The sequence below is a fragment of the Hemicordylus capensis genome, chromosome 5 (genome assembly GCF_027244095.1).
Source record: "Hemicordylus capensis ecotype Gifberg chromosome 5, rHemCap1.1.pri, whole genome shotgun sequence".
Classification (NCBI taxonomy): Eukaryota; Metazoa; Chordata; class Lepidosauria; order Squamata; family Cordylidae; genus Hemicordylus; species Hemicordylus capensis.
In genome coordinates, this window is record NC_069661.1 from 173,329,373 (window position 1) to 173,352,080 (window position 22,708).

A 22,708-nucleotide genomic window follows, 5' to 3' on the forward strand; every position below is an offset into this window, starting at 1 on the left:
AAGCAACTCTAATTTAACCTGCTATCTGTTTTAAATGGGTTGAGATTGCATTGTTATCAGCTAGGGTTTCCCCCCCCCCCTTATAATTCAAAATTGCTGTTTATTCTGGGGTAGCATTCGGACAAAGTTGCTCATAAGAAGCACTAAATGTAATACATGAATACATTACACTACTGATAAATTATTGTCCATGTTCTGATAGACACACATAATGTCATTTTATTAAAGTCTTACAGTGAGGCTGTTCTCATGTGTAGCCTAACTTAGGCGAGGGATGACCAGCTTGAGCTAGAATGTGTGTGAGAACTGCAGAGATCAGGCCTGATCCCACAGGGCAGCACCGCCTAGGCTGGCTTTTAAGCCTGGCTGTTAGCCGAGGTTAAGGGAGCAAGCACTCCCTTCACTCCAGCTACCCACTCGTGTGAAAGCACAGGCTGCTTCCAGCCCAGCCACACAGAGAAGAGTGCCTAGACTGTCCATCTCTTGGGGGAATCTCCCAGTGCATAATGGTGCACTGTGGGATTCCCAGAGGTCGGGAAGCATCATCCCGGCCTCCAGAGCTGTGTGATGCACCACGCAGCGCTGCTCGGCTGGAAGTACAGTCCACGCTCCTGGGAACACAAAATCACTCATCGGGGAAGGGGGGGTGAATTTAAGCAGTCTTTCCCCCGAATGCCCAACCGCCACCCTGCTCTCCCACCCACCCTCTGCCCCACCTGACCAGTTGTGTGAGCGACCTCAATATGTTCTTTACTTTGGAGCTCTTCAGGTGGCAAGCCTCGTCCTAACATCTAGTAGGGTACACCTCCCCACTGATGCCTGCCTTCAGGCTCCCCTCAGGGACCACCAGGCTGGACACTATTTTGCTAGCAGCCATAATTTCCCCCACAATATCCCTGAATGATATTTATATTTGGGGCATTGTGAGAGAAAAATTGTGGCTGCCAACCAGTGGATGCCAAGAGGAGCAGAAAATAATCACAGGTTGGGAGTACAGCTGGTCTTTTGGTAGTGAGCATGAATAGAGAGCTAGCATGGTGTCGTGGCTAGAGTGCTGGACTAGGACTGGGGAGACCCGAGTTCAAATCCCCATTCAGCCATAAAACTAGCTGGATGGCTCTGGGCCAGTCACTTCTCTCTCAGCCTAACCTACTTCACAGGGTTGTTGTGGGGAGAAACCTAAGTATGTAGTACACAGCTCTGGGCTCCTTGGAGGAAGAGCGGGATATAAAATGAAATAAATAAATAAATACATACATACATACATACATACATACTTCCCTTTGCTAAGCAGGGTTTGCAATGGTTGGCATCTGGGTGGGTGACTACATATGAATGTGGTGCGCTGTAAGATATTCCTCTTAGGGGATGGGGCCATAGTTCAGCTGTAGAGCATCTGCTTTGCATGTAGAAGGTCTCAGGTTCAATCTCTGGCATCTCCAGGTAGGGTTGGGAAAGACTCCTGCCTGAAACCATGGAAAGCTGCTGGAAGTCTAGACCAATGGTTTGACTCAGTAGAAGGCAGCTTCCTATGTGCCTATGAGTAGGTGACCGTCAAATGTCCATGAGGAAGGCAGCTAGAATACCAACACCAAACAGGCCTGGTCACTGGCTGCCACCTAGCTCACTTCAGATGGCTGGGGCACTTAGAGCAAGGCCTTTGATGAAGATTTCAGAGATTGGGCAGTCCCATAAAAGCTTGGTCTTAGGCATGATCACTCAGAAGGAAACCCACTGAACCCAGTAGTTCCTTTCTAGTAAGTGGGCTTAGGTTTATAGCCTGAGGGGTTAATGCCAATCTATCATTGGTAAATGATTGATTGATTAAGTGCTGTCAAGTCGGTGTCGACTCTTGGAGACCACATAGATAGAATCTCTCCAGGGTGATCTGTCTTCAACTTGGCCTTTAAGATCTCTCAGTGGTGCATTCATTGCTCTCATAATCGAGTCCATCCACCTTGCTGCTGGTGGTCCTCTTCTTCTCTTTCCTTCAACTTTTCCCAGCATGATAGACTTCTCAAGTGAGCTGGGTTTTTGCATAATGTGTCTGAAGTATGATAGTTTGAGCCTGGTCATTTGTGCCTTGAGTGAAAATTCTGGATTGATCTGTTCTATGATCCATTTGTTTGTTTTCCGGGCTGTCCATGGTATCTTCAGAAGTCTTCTCCAGCATCAAAGTTAAAAAGCATCAATACTTTTTCTATCTTGCTTCTTCAGAGTCCAGCTTTCACATCCATAGAGTGTCATGGGAAAAACCATTGTCCGTACGATTCTAATCTTTGTATGTATAGACACGTCACGGCATCTAAATACTTTGGTAAATTATAGGCTTATGTTAACCGTGGAAGGGTAAGGTTTATGGCCACTGCCAAAAGGGGCTCAAAAGTCTCACTTTTAGCTGCAAAATTTGCACTCAATGAGGCTGTTCTCACGAGCAGCCAAACCCAGATTTAAGTAGCCATGCCTGGGCTTTGCTGCCCATAAGAACCGCTGGGATCCACACAGATCCTGACGGTGCTGCGGCACCAAACCCAGCACCATAGCCGGGCTCTTAGCCAAGATTAAGAGTGCAACCATATCCTTAAACCCAGCTCTGAGATCGTGTGTCAGCGCGAGCTTTTTGCAGCTCATGCTGATGCAGGGATGGGCATCTAGACAGCCCATCCCCTGGAGGAATCCCCCAGTGTATTGTGCCTGGGACACGGTGCACTGTGGGATTCATGGAAGCCAGGATGATGAGTCCCAACCTCTGTTTACCAGCGCAGCCAGGAGCACTGCGGAGAGTCATCCACGCTGCTCCCGGCAGCACTGCCCATGTGGGTTTGTGGCTTGTGGGCCACCCAGGCTGCAAAGGGTCGTCTGGGGGGAAGGTAGGTTGAACACTACCTTCTCCACCCCTGACGGCACAATTGAGGACGGCCATGTGAACAGCCCCTGTATACGGTCATGGTGACACCAACGGTCCTCTGATTAACAACATCTCTTTGAGTCAGCATCCTGACTCCTATGTGCAAACGTTTCACTTCTGGCCAAAAAACTAGAATAAACTGGAATTACAAGCAGAATAGTGGCAGATCTCTTGGTTAGATTAAATGGCTCTGGAAACTTTAGAGAACAATCAGGCCAAAGGTATTCCCTCTACAGTTCAGAATGTCCATTTTTAAAGGTTTGTTGCATTCATAGATTACATGGCAAATACAGTTGTATTTTGTTCAAAATATCCAAGCCAGTCCCATTCTGAAGGCTATTCATTGCCATCTCACCTGGCTAGGATAGTAAAATATACCTGTTTCTACAGCCCAAGGCACTTGAGAGTCAAACCTGCACCACCTCTTATCATTTTTGGTCTCGCCAACCCCATGGATTAGGTTTCCAATGACAGATGAGCAGAAAAGGTGTAGCTAATTGGTGTAAGACCTAGCAGGTCTGATACCCATGCTTTTCAGAAATGTATTCAAGAGCTCTAACCACTTAACTATTGCACTACTAGCAAATTAGAGCATATGGCCATGAGCCAATTACTCCAGGGTTGTAAGCCCATCTCTGAAACAGACTCTTCCTTCCTAGCCTTAGGCAAGATAGCTAATATGTAAGCACTTAACTGTACTTGAATCAGACATACTGCAACCCATAAACCACTTAACCCAGAGCAGTCACACTGATTTCCGTGGGACTATTCAAAAATAAGTTGAAGAATGCAATCATAGCCATTGTGAGTGTTATAATAGTTTGAACATGGAAAGTGTTAATGCTAAACCTAAATGGCTTATTATGTTAGTACAGAACACCTCGGTATTGCTAACATATCAGGGAAAATGCTAAAACAACGGGGTGATATTTCAGGGATTTTGTGTGCAGCTGTGGCCAGACCCAAAAAGGCAATCAGTGCAAGTGAAGTGTTTCCATTGACCTGAATAGCCTTTGAATCAGTACTACACTAGACAGCTTTAACTTCTGCCTGATGGCAGAATAAGCAATAAAGATTATGGCACGCCGTTTAAGTGCTGCACACACTCTCTGCAACATGGCCCTGATAGGAAGGTTAATATAGAAGACAAATGACAGAGAGGACTTTATTCTATTGTATCATCTGATATATGTACATAACAGATAAACATCTTTCCTTTTACATTAGATCAAGAGCCAAGGGACATAACAGAATACTTGGAGCGATCAGCTTCTTAAAACTGCTGTTGCCGAATCAATTGTTCTCATAGCAGACCGATTCCTATGCAGACCAGCTTTAATAGCACAGACCATATGTTACAGGATGTTAGTAACTGCTAAGAGGCATTTGAAATGTTAAAATTCCACGTTCTGCACACTTCTTTCCCACAACATGCATACACATGCACACATGCAACATCAACTTCTACTGACATCTGAAAAAGCATGACCTCTCGAGGGACTTTTCAAAACACTTCCTTTAAAAAAAACAAAAACAGATGCTCCTCACTTATTATCTGCACAAATGGTTCATAGGATTTATTTTACTGCATTGGAGGGTATGATATCCAATCTTATATTGTAGGAGTAATGTTAACAAGGTCTTATTCAGTAGAATGTAGGGGGCCCTTGGTGCTCTTTGACTCATCCTTCCTGGGATTTGCTCACATTAAGCTTTCAGGGAACAACAACGGCACATGAACCTGTCCAGTCAGCAGCAGTACTAAACCTCCGTGTAGAAACAGCAAATCTTGAATCTCAGAATTTAGCACAATTGTTGGCATACTATCAAGCAGTGCTAAGTATCCCTGGAGAGCTTATTCAAGAGAGTATACCTTACTTCTCCTCTGTCCCCACACTATACATATCAGACATCCCACAGTTTTCCCTCACATGGGGGAATACATTTAATGAATTATGGGAAGTCATCTGTTGAATTCCTGAGCTCTCCATTGTTCCCACTGCAGTCCTCTCTGTGGTGGGCAGAGGAACCATGAGAATGTCTGGAGTAGGCTGTCCCCTAGTAATAGTCACTCGGCCTGTGTGTCAGAATGTCTTATTCTGAATGTGTACCATTCTCTCCATTACCAGACAGAGGCAGGGAATCCTGATACAGCGACCTCCACACAGGACCTGCCATTTCCAGTGCCAAGGGGGCACTGTTAGGCCTGGGACCTTCAGCGACACAGGGAAGGCATGAAGGGGACTCTAGGAAGATGGGAAGATAAATCTAGAAACTGTGCATGCCTTCAGGCAGCCCCTTCCTGCCTCCCCATCCCCATGAGCTGCAGTTCTGTGGAAAATCCCACCAGCAGGAGCACCCTCCGCATAGCAACAGGGGTGCAGTACACATGTATCTGAATTGGAGCACCCAATGCATAGACCTAATGTTCACATGAATATTAGTTCACAACCATGTACTCCTCTTGAAAGAGAAACCTGTGTTTCAACTATTTCCTTACTCTCCTGCTCATGTACACATAGCCTACAACCTCTTGACTCTGGACACTCTTTTTGGTAGCATTGCTTTCTTTTCAGTGGTATTTATTCATTTTGGACTAATTTGTTTCATGAAATATATTTCAAAGGGGAAAGAAATATGCAAATTAGATCTCTGTGTGATTCAGCATTCCCAGTTTAGAAATCCAGTTTAGGAGAATCCAGCTTAGAAATGCTTGTGCTGTTCCTGCATCGAACAAAGTCATAATAGCATCACCAGCCTAAGACTGTCTGAATGAGGCAATTCTGTCTTAGGTGATCTGAAAACTCCATCCGTACAGTTTGGCCTCTGCTCATGTGTACAGATGTCTGTACACTCATACATGTGTTTGTGCGAATGACTGTACCTGTATTCATTTTACAAGTGAGCCTGGATATAGGCCCTTCAAATGCATGGTTCCAATAGGAAGTGTACTTGTGTTATACCTGTGTTCAGTACAACACGTGAATGACTGTACCTGTATACAGATCTGTTCCTGTGTACACTGTACACTCATTGTACGAATGTTGAATATACACATGGATGGACCTTGTATATACATTCATTTAAAAAGTGAACCTGGGTACAGGCCCCCTCAAATGCAGGATACAGACAGGAAGTGGACTACTGTACATGCATTGGATATAATGTGATTCACATGTGTACAGATTTGTATGTATGTGCACTGTACACAGATTGTATATGCACTGAACATATCATGTGGCTAGTTATTTGATGTTTCAGTAATCAAGGAAATATATGCATGTATTACTTGGCTCTTAAACTAGAAGTATTCAGGGATTTTGTTTGAAAATCCATAGCGACCTATTCAGTCTATGAATATCAATATTTATATAGATGCCTTTCACAAGTAATAGCACTGTAAGAATATAACAGAAAAGTTTGATTTGATTTGTTCTTAGTGCAATGAATTTTTCTGTATTCTTTCTGCCTTCTGTATGATACAAATCCCCCTTTCACAATAAAATTGTATCATTGGAAAAAAGGTTTTTTTGAAACAGGTTAAGATAATTCAGGACTTCCTGTGAACCAATTTTGGCTCACTAAATGATGTTGCTCAAGTCACTGGGAAGCATCCAGACTAATGCTGCCCTAATGCTGCCCTTGCATTAAAATATTTTGCACATGAAACAATTTTTGACAATCCTCACAGCCCTTTGCAGTCCCCAGTGTCTGCTGAAATTATGCCTGTAAGGGCTGTAGGACCCTCAGGGCAGGGGTGGATCTTATCTATGGGCAAAGTGGGCGGTGCTCACCTTAAATTTCTCAGTCACCATGTTGTCTCTGCTTACATTTTGTATGCCTACTGCCTCTCTCTGTGGTTCCCTGCTGCTCTTGCCTGCAGCCTGCTGCTGCTGCTTTAAGAGTTGTGAAGTGGATGATGGTAGCATTGACTTCACAGAACAAATGAAAAGCCCCAGATCTTTTAACATATCAATATTAATAAGGTAGCAGCCAATAAGCATGCTCAGTTTTGTTCTTGTAAAGTGGGCTGACCGAGGAGTGCCTTACAAACCTCCCTAAATGCCATATTTAAGTTAAGTTAAATTAAATTAAAATTTAATTTAATTTAGGTACAAGGAGGGCACCACTAGACTGCTGAAGGCAGTGTGTAAGAGGATGTTGTAGTCAGGGGCAAGCAGTTGGAGCAGGTGGTGAAAGTCAGCAATCTCCATCACCTGGAATGGCTGATCGTCCAAAGCGATAATCTCCCCAATGGTCCAGGTGATGAAATGAGGCTCTGGGCAACCAGATTGTTTGCCCACTGACTGCACACACTGCACAGGACACATCCCCTGCTAAAGAGAAGGAGCAGCTGCCTTGCCGCTAACCAAGGACAAACTAGGACTATTGTTGCCAGCAGTGGCATGGACCCCTGGATGCAGCCATTGTAGGTGTGACCACATTGCAGGTGTGCAGCATTCCTCAACATTTTAAAACCCTGCTGACCTGTGTCCTGGAGTAGAAACAGGCAGTGTGGTGGGGGGTCACCATGGCAGAGCTCAAAGTGGTCCCAAACCAGGCTGCTTTCTGTCTGGGACTGTTTGGGGGGGGGGTTTGATTTATTTTTTTCTTTTTCTTTCTGTTTCTTTTTATTGTATCACATAATCAAGGATGACAATTATATATGCAAGAATAACTATTTTTTAAAAACTGAAGAGAAGAAAAAGAAAGAAAGAAGATCCTTTAAATATAACTTTAACACAATATGGTACAACCTACCTAGGAAAAAAGAAAGGGAATGCGAGGTGGGGGGACAAACAAACAAACACCTTCTTCTAATGATATATATCTTTTTTCCCTCAAAGCATAAACAGTTCATTAAAATACGACCAAGTAGTTGAATATTATTCTTTATTAACTTTCATTTGAGGGTAAACCAGTTCAAATGCTGGGATTGTTTTTAATGGTTTTTAAACCGCTTTGGGGCTGTTTTTAATGAAAGGCAGTATATAAACTTAACAATTAAAAAAAATGCTGACAAGGGACACATGTCAGTTAGTTATCCAAAGTTGCAGTACAGAAGTAAATCTACCCTTCCAGTGCTGTACTACAATCCTTTTGGCAACCATTCCAAGCACGAAGAATCCACAATTCTTGATGTAATGCTAGATTCCATGTGCAGGGGATATACCATAACAAAACATGACTGTCCTTGACAGGCATTCAACCATTTTGGTGGGGGTGGTACTGGGGCTGCTGGTTTGTTCTGGAGCCACCACCTTCCATCTGGGGTGAGAAAGTTGAGGAAGTGGAAGTACTTCCTGCTCCTCCTCAGTCTCAGCTAGGGGAGTCGCACTGCCAATGGGGAGTGAGGAGGATGGAGAGAGTGAGTTGGCTGAGCTAGCAGCCAACGACATCTTCTCCTCCACTGTCATGGGAAGAGTTTCTTCCCTGACAGAGGACTCCCCCCACCTGCCATTCTATCTCAGCTCCCACAGGCCATGCAGCTTTGCTGCAGATCCTCCAGAAAGGAGAGCCTGTGCACAATATCAGTGGGGTAGTCTCGGGGAATAGGCCCTCTCACCATCACCCACCATGACCAAAGCATCACCGCTCCCTCTGCCTGCCACTCTGCTACTGTCTCTGCTTTGCACCTTCAGTGTGGGTTTAACCTCAGCGTGGGTTTAAAAAAAAATTAAACCCTGAAAGTGGGAGGAGAGGAGAAGTAGCTTTAAGTGGGTGCTTGCCCTGGAGTGATCTATGTATGCTCTGTGTGACACACACACACAGCACCATCTATAGCACTGTGGTGCATACACAGAAGCTAGAAAAATCAAATCTCCCCCAATTAAAGAAACAGGCTTTATTGGGGATGGGGAGTGGGGCCTTCTTGCCGGGGAGTGAGCAACAATGGGGCAAGTCTAAGGAAAAGGAAGGCAAAGGGCAGGGAATTACTGTGGCCTCTCTAACTCAAATCCACCCCTCCTGTCCTTTCGACTTCCTAGTACCTAATCCCTCCCTTCTCCAAACTAGACCCTATTTAAAGAACTCTTGTATAACTTGACCAAAGCAGGGGGTGTCTTACCTTCTGGCATCTTCTGCTAGAGGCTTCTGGCATCTCTAGCTGGAGTCTGCCAGGTGTTGTTCTTGGAAGCACTCTTGGGCTGAGCACACACCGGACTTGACAGCTGGGGAGAGGGCAGGTGGGCACCAGTCAAGCATCCACTCGCCCAAACAATAAAAAGAAAAGAAAACAAGAGGGGGGGCAGGACAGAGAGAGCCTGACAGGCTGGGCACAGACAGAACACACCAGCCTACAAAAACCAAAAAATGAATCCACCAGGCACACAGGCAGCAGCAACAAAGCTACAGCTTGGGGCTGCAGAAGGCGGGGGGCGGGGGGAGCACAGCAACCCAGTTATTAAAGTCCTGGGGGCTGGCTACAAGCAATAGTAAGATTTTTTTAAAAATAATAATAATAATAATTCAAGCAGCACCTAGTTAAAGCCACTGGGGGCTGCTGGCACAATTTTGAAAAAATTCGGCAGGTGGGGAAAATCAGTACAGCACCCAGTTATTAAAGCCACTGAGGGCTGGCTACAAGCAGTAATAAGAAATTCAAAATTTTAAAAATCCAAGCAGCAACCAGTTAAAGCCACTGGGGGCTGCTGGTACATTTAAAAAACAGAAAAAGGAAATAAAAGCAGCTGTTGGCACTGCAAATTAAAGTAAAATTTAAAAAAAATAAGAGGGGCAGATAAGCAGGCACTCTCTGTGTCTCTCTCTTCACTCACTGGGCCAGGCAGGCAGGCCCAGACCACCACCAGCAGTCTCTGCTCTCAGTGCTGCTGCTGTTTCTGCTGCAGTCTCTCTCTGATGATCCTTCTCTCCTGCAGCACAAATGGCTCTCTGCCTACATTATCAGCCCCTTACATTTTGAAAATCCCTCCTTTAGACTTGTTCTCCATGCTCCCTCCCTCCAGTCAATGGGGGCACAGTTGCACCTAAGGACACTTGATGTGAATGATAACAAGCCAACCAAGGAAATCTCAAGCCATTTGGAAGCCAGTTCCAGTAAACCAACAAGCAAAGGCAAAACGGCCCTCCAAAATAGCCTAGCCACTTGAATCACTCAAATCAATTTGAGTTATTCATGTGGTGAGTGCCATTTTTGCTGATTGCTACACACCACTCAAATAACTTGAATCAATTTGAGCTCGAATTGTGGCTGCTTTGATTCAAACTTGAATTAGGCCCTTTATTTTAAGAGTGATTTGATTCGAGTTTGAATCACTCAAATTAACCCAGTTTGAGTTCAAATCTATTTTACTCGAATCGATTTGTACATTTCTAGCTGGCTGGTTGTTGGGTAAGTTTGAGCTTTAGCTGACTTCTTTGTTTGGATAGGAGAACTGCAACTTTTGCGTTCCCTCCCTTGCTCTGTGATCTGCTCTGTATGCAAAGCATTCTGGCCCATTCCCAAAATGACATTGGAAGCAACAAACATTGGAAGAAACAGCAAACTGTAAGACTGGACTAATTAGATTAGAAACTGGCATAAGAAGCCAGAAATGTATTTTAGGACATATGCATGGACTTCTGAATCTAAACTGCTTTTCAAATAATTGCAGGAGTAGCTTCCCATGTGGGTGTGAAATGGAATCCAGAAATGGATTCTGTTGAAGGGAAAATAATTTCAAAAATCCATTTGCATGCAGAGAGCTAACCAGGTTTTTCTACGGATTATGACCAGTATCTGTAAATATGTCCACTGGGCGTTATTATTCATTGGGTAAGGGCTAAGGAAGTGATCTCTATTTTTTCAAAAAAAATTGTAATTTGCTAGGATGGACAGCTAGATGGGCGCCCAAGGTGGGCAGAGAGTGCCACTCAGCTGTTCAGCAAGCATGGAGTAGAGAGAGCATCTTTGCTTCCCATCGTGTTCTCTAAGTTACAGGAGATGTTTCATAGCTTCAGCAAGCATTATCAAAAAAACCTGTGGTGTTTCTATTATTTGTGTACGCATTTTTTTAAATAGGCAGGCAGAGCTTCCCTTGTAAATTCAGAATGCATTTGTTCCCCACTTTTGTAGCTGGTCTTTGCTTTATCTGTGGCTTATGTAGATTTATTTACTTTTACCCACGAACTCCCCAGCCCCCGCCGGCTCCGTCACCGAGCCGACAATCGTGTGGGCAGCCGATTCGGCCACCCAGGGCTCCCACCCTGATCGTCTGCAGGAGAGTGGGCTTAGCCCGCCCTCCCCACTTAGCTTCACAAAACGGGTCTCACTGATCGTGAGACCCGGCTCAGTGAGTTTCATGGCTGAATGGGGATTTCAACTTGGATTTTCCCATCTAGTCCAGCACACTAACCACTGTACCACTATGGCTTAGAGTTATTTCTTGTTGTTGTTGTTGTTGTTGTTATTTGTTATTTGTAATATTCATTTTTTAAACAATCAGGCAGGCAGAGTTGCCCTGGTGACTTCAGAATGCATTTACTCTCCATGGAAGCAGCCTTTTGTAATTGATCTGTCCTTTACTTGTGACTTCTACAGTTCCTTTCCTGGGGGTGTGCTTCTGAGTTGATGCTGCCATGTTAGATATGTATCACATGACCTTAGTCCTGTTAAGCAATAGAAAGCAACAGGTGTGTTCCATATTTCTCTGTATCTCTGCTGATAAGCAATTGAGATTTGAATCATTGTGTGTGTGTGTGTGTGTGTGTGTGTGTGTGTGCGCTTGTATTTTGATCCCACTTGTGTTAGCTACAATCTACACTTTGCCAGTTATCGCTAAGGCGCCTGCATAGTCCTAGCTCCGCCTCCGCAGCTGCCCACAATTGGCTTTGCCTCCTGCACCACCCACAGTTGGCTCCACCTCTCACTAGCTGTGGCTCTACCCATCACCTGCCCTGCCTAGTGCCCCACCCCATCCCAGGAACCACCAGCCGCCACTGCCTCAGGGCCATACACTGGGGGGGGGAGGCAACAGAGGGAAGGGGGCCTGGCAAAAATTGTTGTACACATGAAACGTTCTAGCACAAGGGCAGCGTTAATCTGGATGCTGCCCACTGTTTTTTAAATACAAACCTCCAAATCAGGTCAAGATAGTCTGCGATGCAACCTGACACTGAAGTGCTGGAGGAACTCTTCACACACGGTTCTCCTGAGCGTGTTATCTCAGTCACTTCAAATCAGTAGCATTGACTCTAAGTGCCACATGATAATATATGTCCTTAGTTATTGAAGGAAATGAATACAACAATGTATGCTCAGAGTGGGGGAGAGGCAGCTACGTACTTTGGTGCCAAGTTGAGCACACTTCACTGGCACTTTGTTGCCAAGTTGCAGAATGTGCCACTCTGACCCACACTGTAGCTTTAAGCATGAAACCACCTTTCATTTTCCCCAACTTTGCTGGAGAAATAACATGAACTCCTGGATATCATAGTTGCTTAAGAACATACGGTTCTTCTCTGCAATCCCCTTGTTGTACTGTGACTCTGCATAAGGGAGCCACAGAATATGAATCTTGAATTAATACTGCCTCAGGCAATGGTAACCCTCCACAGACTTTTCTCACAGCTCAGCTGCACTTGCTGAGGGAAATGTACTGCTTAGAGTGACTCTTTCCCTGACCCCCAGCCTGCCCACATATACTGTTGCACAGGGGAGAAAAATGACTAAACAGAGAAGCAACATAGTTAGCCACTTCAATGTGGCCCTACTGTGACTTTTAACTTCATGGAATCCCTTGTGCACTGTTAAATAGGAAGGAGCTTATGGTCTATTGGTTTTTAAAGTAAACAAAAAGAAAGCAACAATGAATCTCAGTTGGCTTTTTAAAAAACAACTGACTCTCTTTCAGAGGAGAAAAACCAAGAGTCACAAACATTATGACTATAACAAACTCAAAAGGATTGCCAGAAAACCTAATCTGTTCAACAGGTAACAACAGCCATCTTTGGAACCAGCACAGTGAGTCATATGCATTCAAAAAGTCAGCCTAGATCTGCCTTTTTAATATTCTCTAAATGTAATGCATATGCATAAGCTCAAAATGACTCAGAAAAAGCTGGTGGTATGAAAGTGGCCAACATGACCTAAATACAACTTTCCAATCAGTAATTTCTATGAAATCCAATAAGGCTAGCTATATAATTCTAAATTATTCCTAAATGCAAAGGTCATAAGGGCCAGAAGATGCATCACCAAACCTCACTCTCGTTTGCTTATTTTTGGATTTGATTTTTAACTGGCATCTAACGTGCTTACAATTAATTCCTAGTTAATAAGGCACTAGAAAAATGAAACCATTTGAATCAGTTCCCCAAGGCCTGGATCATGTAAACAGATATGTTACAATTGTACATTTCTCAGTCTTCTGAATTCACACTTGGTCTCTGAGTCCAGAGAGAAGCTCCAGGATGGTTTCTATTACAAATATTCAACCTCAAAGAGCACACATAGGAGTTACTTATATGATCAGCTTTCCTGAGCCAATTCATTAACTCTCTCATTTATTTACATGCTCACAGAGTTTAATCAGAGGATGAAGCAAGTTAAAAGTGAAGAAAAGAAACCCCGGGACGAAAAAATCACTTCAGCAGCAGCAGGTACATTATTTTGTATGTAGAGGAACACCATTGGGGCAGGTGGGGGGGGGGAATCCATGCAAACCACAGTCTGAGACTATGAACAACAAAATGTCAGTACTACACCTTCAGAATCCCTTCATGAATAAGCAAGGGTACTTGATCAAGGATAACAATCCTGATTCAGCAACACAAGTGTCTGGTCTTGATAACATTCTCATTCAATCTGGTCTAATTTTCACTGAGGTGAAAATCTCAGGCAAACTGTGTCCACGTTCAGATGTTATGTTCCCGCCACAAAACCTCAGGTTGGAGCAGCAAAACTCACTTCAAACTGAAGGTTCAAATTGGGGTTTGGCCAGGGAAACCAAAGGTAGCCTTTGCTGCGAAACAGCGGTTGCATGCATTTGTTCACAAATCCCAAACTCTGCCTCATTTAACTGCAGTTTTACACTATGTGTGAATGTGGTCAGTGTCTGAACTGTACCATTCAGAGGGCAGATGAGAGTGGCTGCTTTTAAAAGTGGTTGCTCTATTTTTTATTTTTTTTAAGGCTCTAGCCTACTCTAGCATGACTCCCTGACATGCTGATTCTCTATATGGAGGGTAGCTCTGTATGTGAGTGTGGGGTGGGGGCAGAGGGTATTCAACCATTTGAGGCCCAAATCTGAAGTGGTACTGCTCAGAGCCAGGTTTAACAGCATAGTGAGAGCTAGCTAAATGCTACCTACCATACAAATCCATCTCTGAAGAGCACATATCAACAACCAACTATAGTTTTGAAACATCTTTTCCTGAGACAGAATTTTCTCTAAACTCTGTTTTTCAAATATCTAGCTCACTCTCAAGATTAGGGGTGTGCATGAAAAATCTGGCACAGAATCGATTAGTCAAAAACCAGGCTGGTTTGAAGGTTCAGTCACAGACCAAACTGGGGGAGTATCGGTCTCCCAGTACCAGAACGAAACCAGATCTGGTTCTGGCAGGCCAGTTCCGTGCCAAACATGCAGCAGCGGCGGGGTGTGTGTGTGTGTGTGTGTGGCAACAAAGGTCGTTGAAAGGTTCTCTTACCACCAAGTTTGCTGCCTACACCACCGCTCATGGTGCCGCTCACACCGCCGCCCCCCAGGACAGCCCATAATTTAAGCGCATGAAATCCTGCCTCTTCTACCAAGCCGTCCACTTGGTGACAGCTTAGTTCTAGCCTCTGTGCATGCGCGAACACTATTTGCATGTTGATTCAAATAGGGTCCGCGCACGTGTGGATGCCAGAACCAAGCTGCCACCAAGTGGGTAGCTTGATACAAGAGGCAGGAGTGTGGATGCTTTTGTTGTGGGCTGTGCCGGGGGTGAGCAGCAGCATGGGCAGAAAGCTTGGTAGCAAGAGGGCCTTTTAACTGTCTCTCTCACTGCCCCCCACTGCCACCCCTTCACAAAGCCAGGGGTCCCCCACTCCTATACTTGTAAAGGGGGAATCCTCACCAGATTCCCCTTGACAAGTATTGCCACCCAAACCGCTGAACCTGATTGGACAGACTGGACTGGCCAGTTAATTTGATCGGACCAGTTTGGCGTGATGCAGTTCAGTTCATGTTGGTTCAAATTCAAACCGAACCACATGTTTTTGTTTGTGCACATCCCTATTCAAGATTGGCTAGAGTGGGTAAGAATTTCCTGCTTCTAAAAATGATCTGATTTTGTTGTTTTTTTATTTTCTTTCAAATGAACTCTGACATGAATATTATTTGTTCTGTGAAAGTTTGGAAGGAAACAGCTCAGGGCAAAAGTGATATGAAAAAACACTAGCCCTCACTTAAATAAAGTATTATTTTTATGTGCCAAGTTAAAAGAACATTGCAAAATCAAGATTACTGTTGTACGAAATATCTTCATCAACTAGATGTATAGAGAAAATACATTTCCAAAATGGTCTTGCTAAAAATGTGAATGCACTTGGACATTTCCAGAAGTTTTATTAATCTATGTTAGGAGCATAGGAAGCTGCCTTCTACTGAGTTAGACTATTGATCAGTCTAGCACAGTATTGTCTACACGGACTAGCAGTGGTTTCCCCAAGGCTGCAGGCAGGAATGCCCTATCTTGAAGATGCCAGGGTGGGAATTTGGGACCTCAGATGTACTTCCCAGAGTGGCCCCATTCCCATAAGGGGAATATTTAATAGTGCTCACACATATAGTCTCTCATTCAAATGCAAACCAGGGCAGACCCTGCCTAGCAAAGGGGACAATTCATGCTTCCTACTGCAAGAACAGATTTAATAGAAAACACATCACATAATCAATTAAAACTGTGTTTTGATTTTTTCCCCTTTTTGTCATGGAGTGAATGGATAACCAGTGCATCCTATTAAAAGTGTGAATTCTACTTATGAACTTGGAAGTGTGGCTGCCATAAAATTTAAAAATCCTGGACAATTTTGTTTGTAGCCATTGGCTATATACATGAGTAGGTATATAAATGGGACACTACCACTTACTTATTCAAAGAGAGACATCAATATCTGGAAACCATTTCCTTGTACATTTTGCTATGTAATCTGCTTTGAGAACTTTTTTTGTTGAAAAACAATATAAATATTTTAAATAATAACAAAATGTCATATGTGAATTGCCATGTGCCTGTTTTACTGAAAAAGTATTCAAACACTGATGCAACTTCCCACAGCAAAACAGACACTTATATGTTGGCTTGTACATTATGGTACATTTCCCACATTAGAATTAATCTCCAAATCAGAAGACAAACAAAGTATCCAACAGTGGGTTGCTTGATTTTATCTGACAGAATTTTGAAAGCCAGGGCTATAATAAATCACTGAACTTTAATGGCCACAATAAATCAGTAGTTGTTTTTAAAGAACTACAGCAATTTTGGTTTTCTTGCTATTACAAATGAACACAGCCACTTTTCTGGTGTCACTCACTGGATCTCATCATAATCTTTAATTTAAAGATATGTATATTAAAAGTATGTACACACAGAGTAACGTTTGCTCAGTTAGCCAGAAGGAGAAGTCAGGAAGATTAGAAAAACTCATCTCACTTGTGTTAAACTAAATCTCAGGATCACAATCCAGCACAGAGATCCACATACTTCAGTCCATTGAAATCCTAACTCTGTTGGATTGTGGCCTAGGAGCAATTTAGCTAAATTATAGTTTGCAGGTTCAATTTTTATTTTATTTTATTTTATTTTATTTGGCAAGGAGTAAGTAATATCTCTCAGGAGCCAGCAGAGGGTGCTTCCTTTTTAGGGTTGTATGGAAATTAATCTTAAGAAAAACAGTAACAAATGTTTAAAAGAAAATACCAGGTGTCTTTTTGTGTGTCAAATAGTGCCCCTTTTACCACTGAAGAGCAGCTATCTGGGAAAATCAATCTCGAAATCCCAATTCCGCTATGTTGAATTTTATTCATGCATAAAGTGTAATCTTTTAACAATGTCCATATTACAGGTTTGTGATCCAAAGTTTTCACACTAACATTTTATTTGTAAGAATGATAATCCGCCCCACCTCCCTTACTAAATCCAAGTAGGTTTCACAGAGGCAGTTCCTTTACTGCCACAACCCCCGTTTGACAAAGTAGAATAAAGTGCCACTGACACGCTTTTAAATGGCTGTTTGTCTTTGAACTCTCTTTCCTCAGGTGCTCTTCATAATGAATGGAACATATTACTGACTTTGCATCACCATCAGAGATGTTTCGGCGACATGGCGAAATAAACCCAACAGCAAAACTCCTATTCATTGAGCTTCCAAAATAGCCAGCTCACCAGCCTGTTGGACACATAGATAAATACAGTGACCTAAAGACTCCTTGGAGTGTACAACTATGGTCTCTCCCTGGGGAAATCTAATTTAATCATGAAAAACCTTTCGACTAAGCAACCTAACTTGGAATCTGCCTGGCAGCATTCTGCCTTGTAAAGTCTTGATTCCTAGAGTCCTAGCTTTGAGAGGAGCACTGATCTGAATCACAGTTCTCCAAAGAGCGAGTCACTAGTGCTAAAAAGGATTAAACTTCTAAGCTTGTCAAGCTAGCTTGAAGGTATTTTTCCTTTCCCCATTATTTTAAGACTTCATAGCATGCTTAAATTAAATATATGGAAGATTATGTATTGCTAAATACATCGCAAGCAAACCACGTCTAGAGTGCACACATTCTTCCACCCCAGAACATTTAGTTTTAAATGGTTGTGCATTTCCTTGGAAAGCAGCCATCCTTGGCAGCAGATCTCAGTGGGAAACTTGTGTCTTTGAGCTCAGAACGAGCCCATACTGGAATTAAAACACAACACTAGCAGTCAGGATTAGTTGTTCTTGGCGAGTAAGTGTTTTAGAACGGCATGGAAATACGGGAGCTGACCTTCAAGCTGAAATCCTCTTTTTTTAAGCGCGGGGTGGGGGGTGGGGACGCTATGATTAACTGCATGACTTCACTGATTGTTAAGGTAACAGATTGAAGTGCCACAGTGAAGTATTTCCTTTTTGTTTACAAACAATAGGTGGCCTCTTCTTCTATACAGAATGAAAACATTGTACAGGCATTGGTTCCTCAAGCTTAAAATTATTTCTGCCACCAAATATATTTTTCACTGAAAGTCCAAACCTTAAAACATGGGTTAGTTTGGGGGAGAGGGTGTTTTTGGCACCAATTGAATAACTACTTTTGTAATATTTGAAATATGTTTGCTTCTTTTGAAAGAATTATGTACCTACCACATAATGAGCTAATTAATGAAAGAACAAAAGATGCCTTTTGTTATACCCAAGACATACTAGATTCTAGGAATAAGCGACACACTTCTCACTTAAAATGAGACTTTATTCCTGGTTTACACATCTGTATCATTTTGTATAATAGTTTTTTAAAAAAGTTAAAATGACAACCGACTTAGAATGTACGCTTTGATTTTTTTTTAAAGCCTCAAAAACAATATTTATGGATTTTGAAGGGTGAGTAAAAAGGATGCACTTTGATCAGATGGTTTCTAAGAAAGCATCACATTTATACACTCTGGCAGCAGAGTTGAGCAATTGACAGAAAAGATAGAAAGCTTTGTGAACAAAATAAAAGATGAGATTTTATTAAATATAGGTTCTATTAATTCACAGCCAAACCTCTGTTTATTGTTGTGGGTTAAAAATGATGTTCTCTTTATTCTAAATCATATCTCCACAGACACAGTACATCTTGTCTATGCATGTGTAGAACTCTTCGTTTGCTAGAAATGCCTCAAGCACCAAGAGCGGTAAAATAAAAATGACAGTCTAGATTTAAATCTTACTACACTTTAGAAAACATATTAAACCCATGATTTATATTGCAGTTACAGGTATACTTGGGAGGATGCAATTTTTGCTTACATCAAAAAATGAACACGCAAAGCTTGTAGTGGGAGTGGGGAGGCTCATAACATCTCTAAAATGATGGTGCCTGCCACTAAATCAGGGGTGTCAATAGTCACATGCCTGGTTGTCTGTAGTAAGATTGTTTCCCAGCACAAAAGCTTTACAAAAGTGGGATTTATTTATTTCCCATTTAGGGGAATATTTAATAATGTACGTGTGTATGGCAGGCAGGCTATCAAAAACTCCTTTCGGGCTAGCAACTTTTGCCAACTGATTGACAAGACATGTGCCTTGGATTAGTCTTACCAAAATACTGGGAAACTCCAGCAGACTAGATGCTGGACTTTGACCTAGTGAGCTGAATATATAACAGCAACCATGGACTCATTGCGTGTTCTAAGACTCACCTAAGTTCACTATCTGCAAAATGAAAAGCACTGGTACCCTACCCCACAGGGTTATTATGAGAATAAATATAATGAAGCCTTTCATTATAATGACTTAGTGGGAAATGACTTGCCTAGGGAGCAAGAGTTTGCCAGTTCGAATCCCCGCTGATATGTTTCCCAGACTATGGGAAACACCTATATTGGGCGGCTGCAATATAGGAAGATGCTGAAAGGCATAATCTCATCCTGTGCGGGAGATGGCAATGATAAACCGCTCCTGTATTCCACCAACGACAACCACAGGGCTCTGTGGTCACCAGGAGTCGACACCGACTCGACAGCACACTTTACATTACATTTTTTCACATTAAAAGTACCTTACAAATTGTTATATATGTACTATATATACATAGTACATATATAACAACTGAAGGTACCAACACAGAAACCAATCTAGAATCTGGAAAATATATATGTAAGTATTATGATGATGGGCTAAAGTGGTTGAAAAATTGAAATGGACTGCTTGCACAAAACTCCAAATGAGGGTCATAAATCAACACATAGATTTAGATTCAAAGAAATCGTGACTGGAAAGCAAACAGCCATTAGTACTGTTCTGCAAACACTTGCACAGGAGTTCACACAGTGCTAGAGTCAGTAGAACCTATAGTAGTCCTCAGGCTTTTGCTTGTGCTAAAGTTCACACAAATGGAAGAAAAGCTTTGGATAGAGTTGCGATGTTATAGCATGAGATGTGAAAAAACAACCCTTCTGTGAGCAGAAGATGCCTTCTACATGAGGAATTGCACCTTTGAACCTATAGCATTTTAAAAGGTCACAATTACAATTATGAATGAGTCATGGGGCCCAAAAGCTGATGAGACAGCCTTTTCTATCTCCACTGTGAGCCCTTTTTCACAATCTGTGATAAGGGCTTGAAGGGACATGGGGAGTTAGCCTCGAAAAGCTTACCTCCCCCACAGACGATCCTCTCCTTGTTGCTGGGTGTCCGCCCAGACAATTGCTGGCTTCTGCTCGCAGCAGGGAGGTTGGGGAGCTGGGCCCCAGGGAACTCCCATAATGCACCACACAAGAGGAATTGCATGGTCCTGTCACATGATCAGTTAGCCTGGGCTGAAGGCATGTTTGCACCCTTAACCCTGTCTGGGCTAACAGCTGGAGCTGCCTTACGGGTTTGCCGCCGCACTGCCACTGGGAGCCGAGCAGCTACCGGCAGTTCTCATGTGAAGGATAAACTGGGCGGGGCTTCTCTAGCCCGGTTTTGCCTGCGTGTGAGAACAGCCTCTGTGTCTCTGCCTTGGTATCTACATAGTCATCAAACACACTGCTTGTTGGACACTTTGTACAAGCCTTCCTACAGAGGTGAAAAAATGAGTAATATTCAGATTTGTTTGACACAACTACCAATAAGGTTTAAAATTCCTATGTGAATAACATGTCCTTCAACACCCAAGCATTGCTAAGGTAAAGTGTATGTATGCAAAGCAAAACAACTGATCATCTGATATCTTGCTATGACTTGGGACAGAAAATGACAGAAAATAGCTAATTCCATTGATGAGAACCTTCAACTAATTACTTAAAAAACACCCATATATAAAATACTATCATGACTTTCTATGAAAGGAGGCACTCCAGAAGTTCACATCATCAACAGAAAACCTCAAAGGTATTCCTCAGAAAAAGAGGAATCAGTGATAGCAATTACTATGCAAACAACAGCAGCTGCAGATGAGAAAATCTATCACCATAACAAAAATCCATAGTATTGAAATAAACATGATTTTCTGGGAGAGAATCAATACTACTAATACACTAGTAGAGCATCCTTTATCCAGCCAAGATGCAAAATAATACTATATAATTTGAGTGTGGGTACTACTGTTATCCACACATAAGCCTGAATACATCAGAACAAAATTCTTTGTGATGCTTACCTCACTCAATACCCTGACCCTGCACTCTTCTACACAGAAACACACTGAGTGGCTCACTATCCTGCTCCTGTACTGGGAGCCAACCTTGACCCCCTGCATGGGGGTTGCAGCATCCATTGGTATGGCTGCATGAGTGTGACATATGACAGCTGTAACACAAGTGCAACATACAGGAGAGGGACAGGAATGGTCACTGCCAGCACTTGGCACCCGATCATATGAGCTATCAAAATTATGTCCCTATAGAATGGCTGCTACTACGTACCGGTGGGATACTGTAAACTGGAATAAATTTAAGAGCTTCAAATAGGAAGATAGGCCAAAATACTGTAGTATATGGATACTGGTACACATTATACCCATCTAACTGGTGGCTGTGCAACCTGTGGGCCACTATTCCTATTAGATCCATCCTGCAGGACCAGCATAGGCAGTATTGTGGCAGGAGGAAGGCAATAGGGCAAAGAGCCTGACCGAATCAACCTCCTGCTAACTGAACAAAGAGGCACTTTTAGAAATGATTATTCTCTTATATTTAGCAGGGGGAGAGCAACTGTCCCTATCCAACCCCAGCACAGCATCTCTCCAGTGTTTGTCGCTGGTGTTGACCTTATGTTTCTCTTTAGGTTGTGAGACATTTTGGGACAGGGAACTATCTCCCCCCCGCCCCCCCCCCCCCTGCATATGAATCACATTTGATCACTTTTTTGTTCAAAACAAAAGAGAGAGAGAAAGAGAGAGAGGAAAAAGATTGTTCTGCTGACTTGCTCCCAAATAAAGACTTCTGGCTACCATAATAACACAGTGATGTTGCTGAATGTCTGGAGATTGGACTTTAGCTCAGTGGAAGAGCATATAAGTTGCATGTAGAATATCCTGAGTTCCGTCTCTGGCAGGATTGGGAAAGATCGCTGTCTGAAACCCCAGAGAGATGCTGCTGAGCTAGATGGACCAATGGTCAGACTAAGGCAGCTTCCTATTCCTAATGTTGGAACTGGGAGGAGCATTGGAAAAACCGAAAACACTCCAGATCAGAGAGAATGATATTTTTTTTAATAATCTGAGCCAAAACCCCTTTAAATTTGACTAGGTTGATATAAATAAATTCAGGCCATTCCAAGCTGTGACTGCCCTTTCCCTCAAATTTATCTAACAGCAAGATGGAGTGCAACAAGGAAGGCCGTTCGTCAGGCCCTCATTATGCAGAAAAGCCTTACCAACAAGAAGTTCCCAGTGCAAAGCTCCTTGGGAATTGTTGTTTCCCATGGCTTATGGCTTCTTATACTTGGGGACAGGAACCCCCTGGGTATCTGGCATACTCCACTCACTGCTGGAAGGTAGGTTTGGAGAAAGGAGCACAGGTGTGAATGCACATGAATGGAAACTGGTTGCAGAGAAAACCTTTAAACAGGGAAGTATTTGGAATGGACCTGCATTTTTTCTAATATCTTAAAAAAAATATTGGGGGGAACCTGGGCTTCTCCCAGGGGCACCACTA

General features: G+C 43.0%; 1 long non-coding RNA gene across 5 annotated transcripts in view; it reads right to left on the minus strand.

Annotated features, from left to right (window-relative positions):
* LOC128328576 (uncharacterized) overlaps positions 1-20,330 on the minus strand; it is a 111,077-nt gene extending 90,747 nt beyond the window's left edge. For 4 of the 5 annotated variants that reach the window (XR_008309302.1, XR_008309304.1, XR_008309303.1 and 1 more), the window contains exon 1: positions 20,225-20,330. This is a non-coding gene — a long non-coding RNA (uncharacterized LOC128328576). Of the gene's footprint in view, positions 1-8,975; positions 9,079-20,224 lie in introns of all 5 variants that reach the window. The other variant, XR_008309299.1, reaches the window with a different exon arrangement.
* Between the last annotated feature and the right edge of the window lie 2,378 nt (positions 20,331-22,708).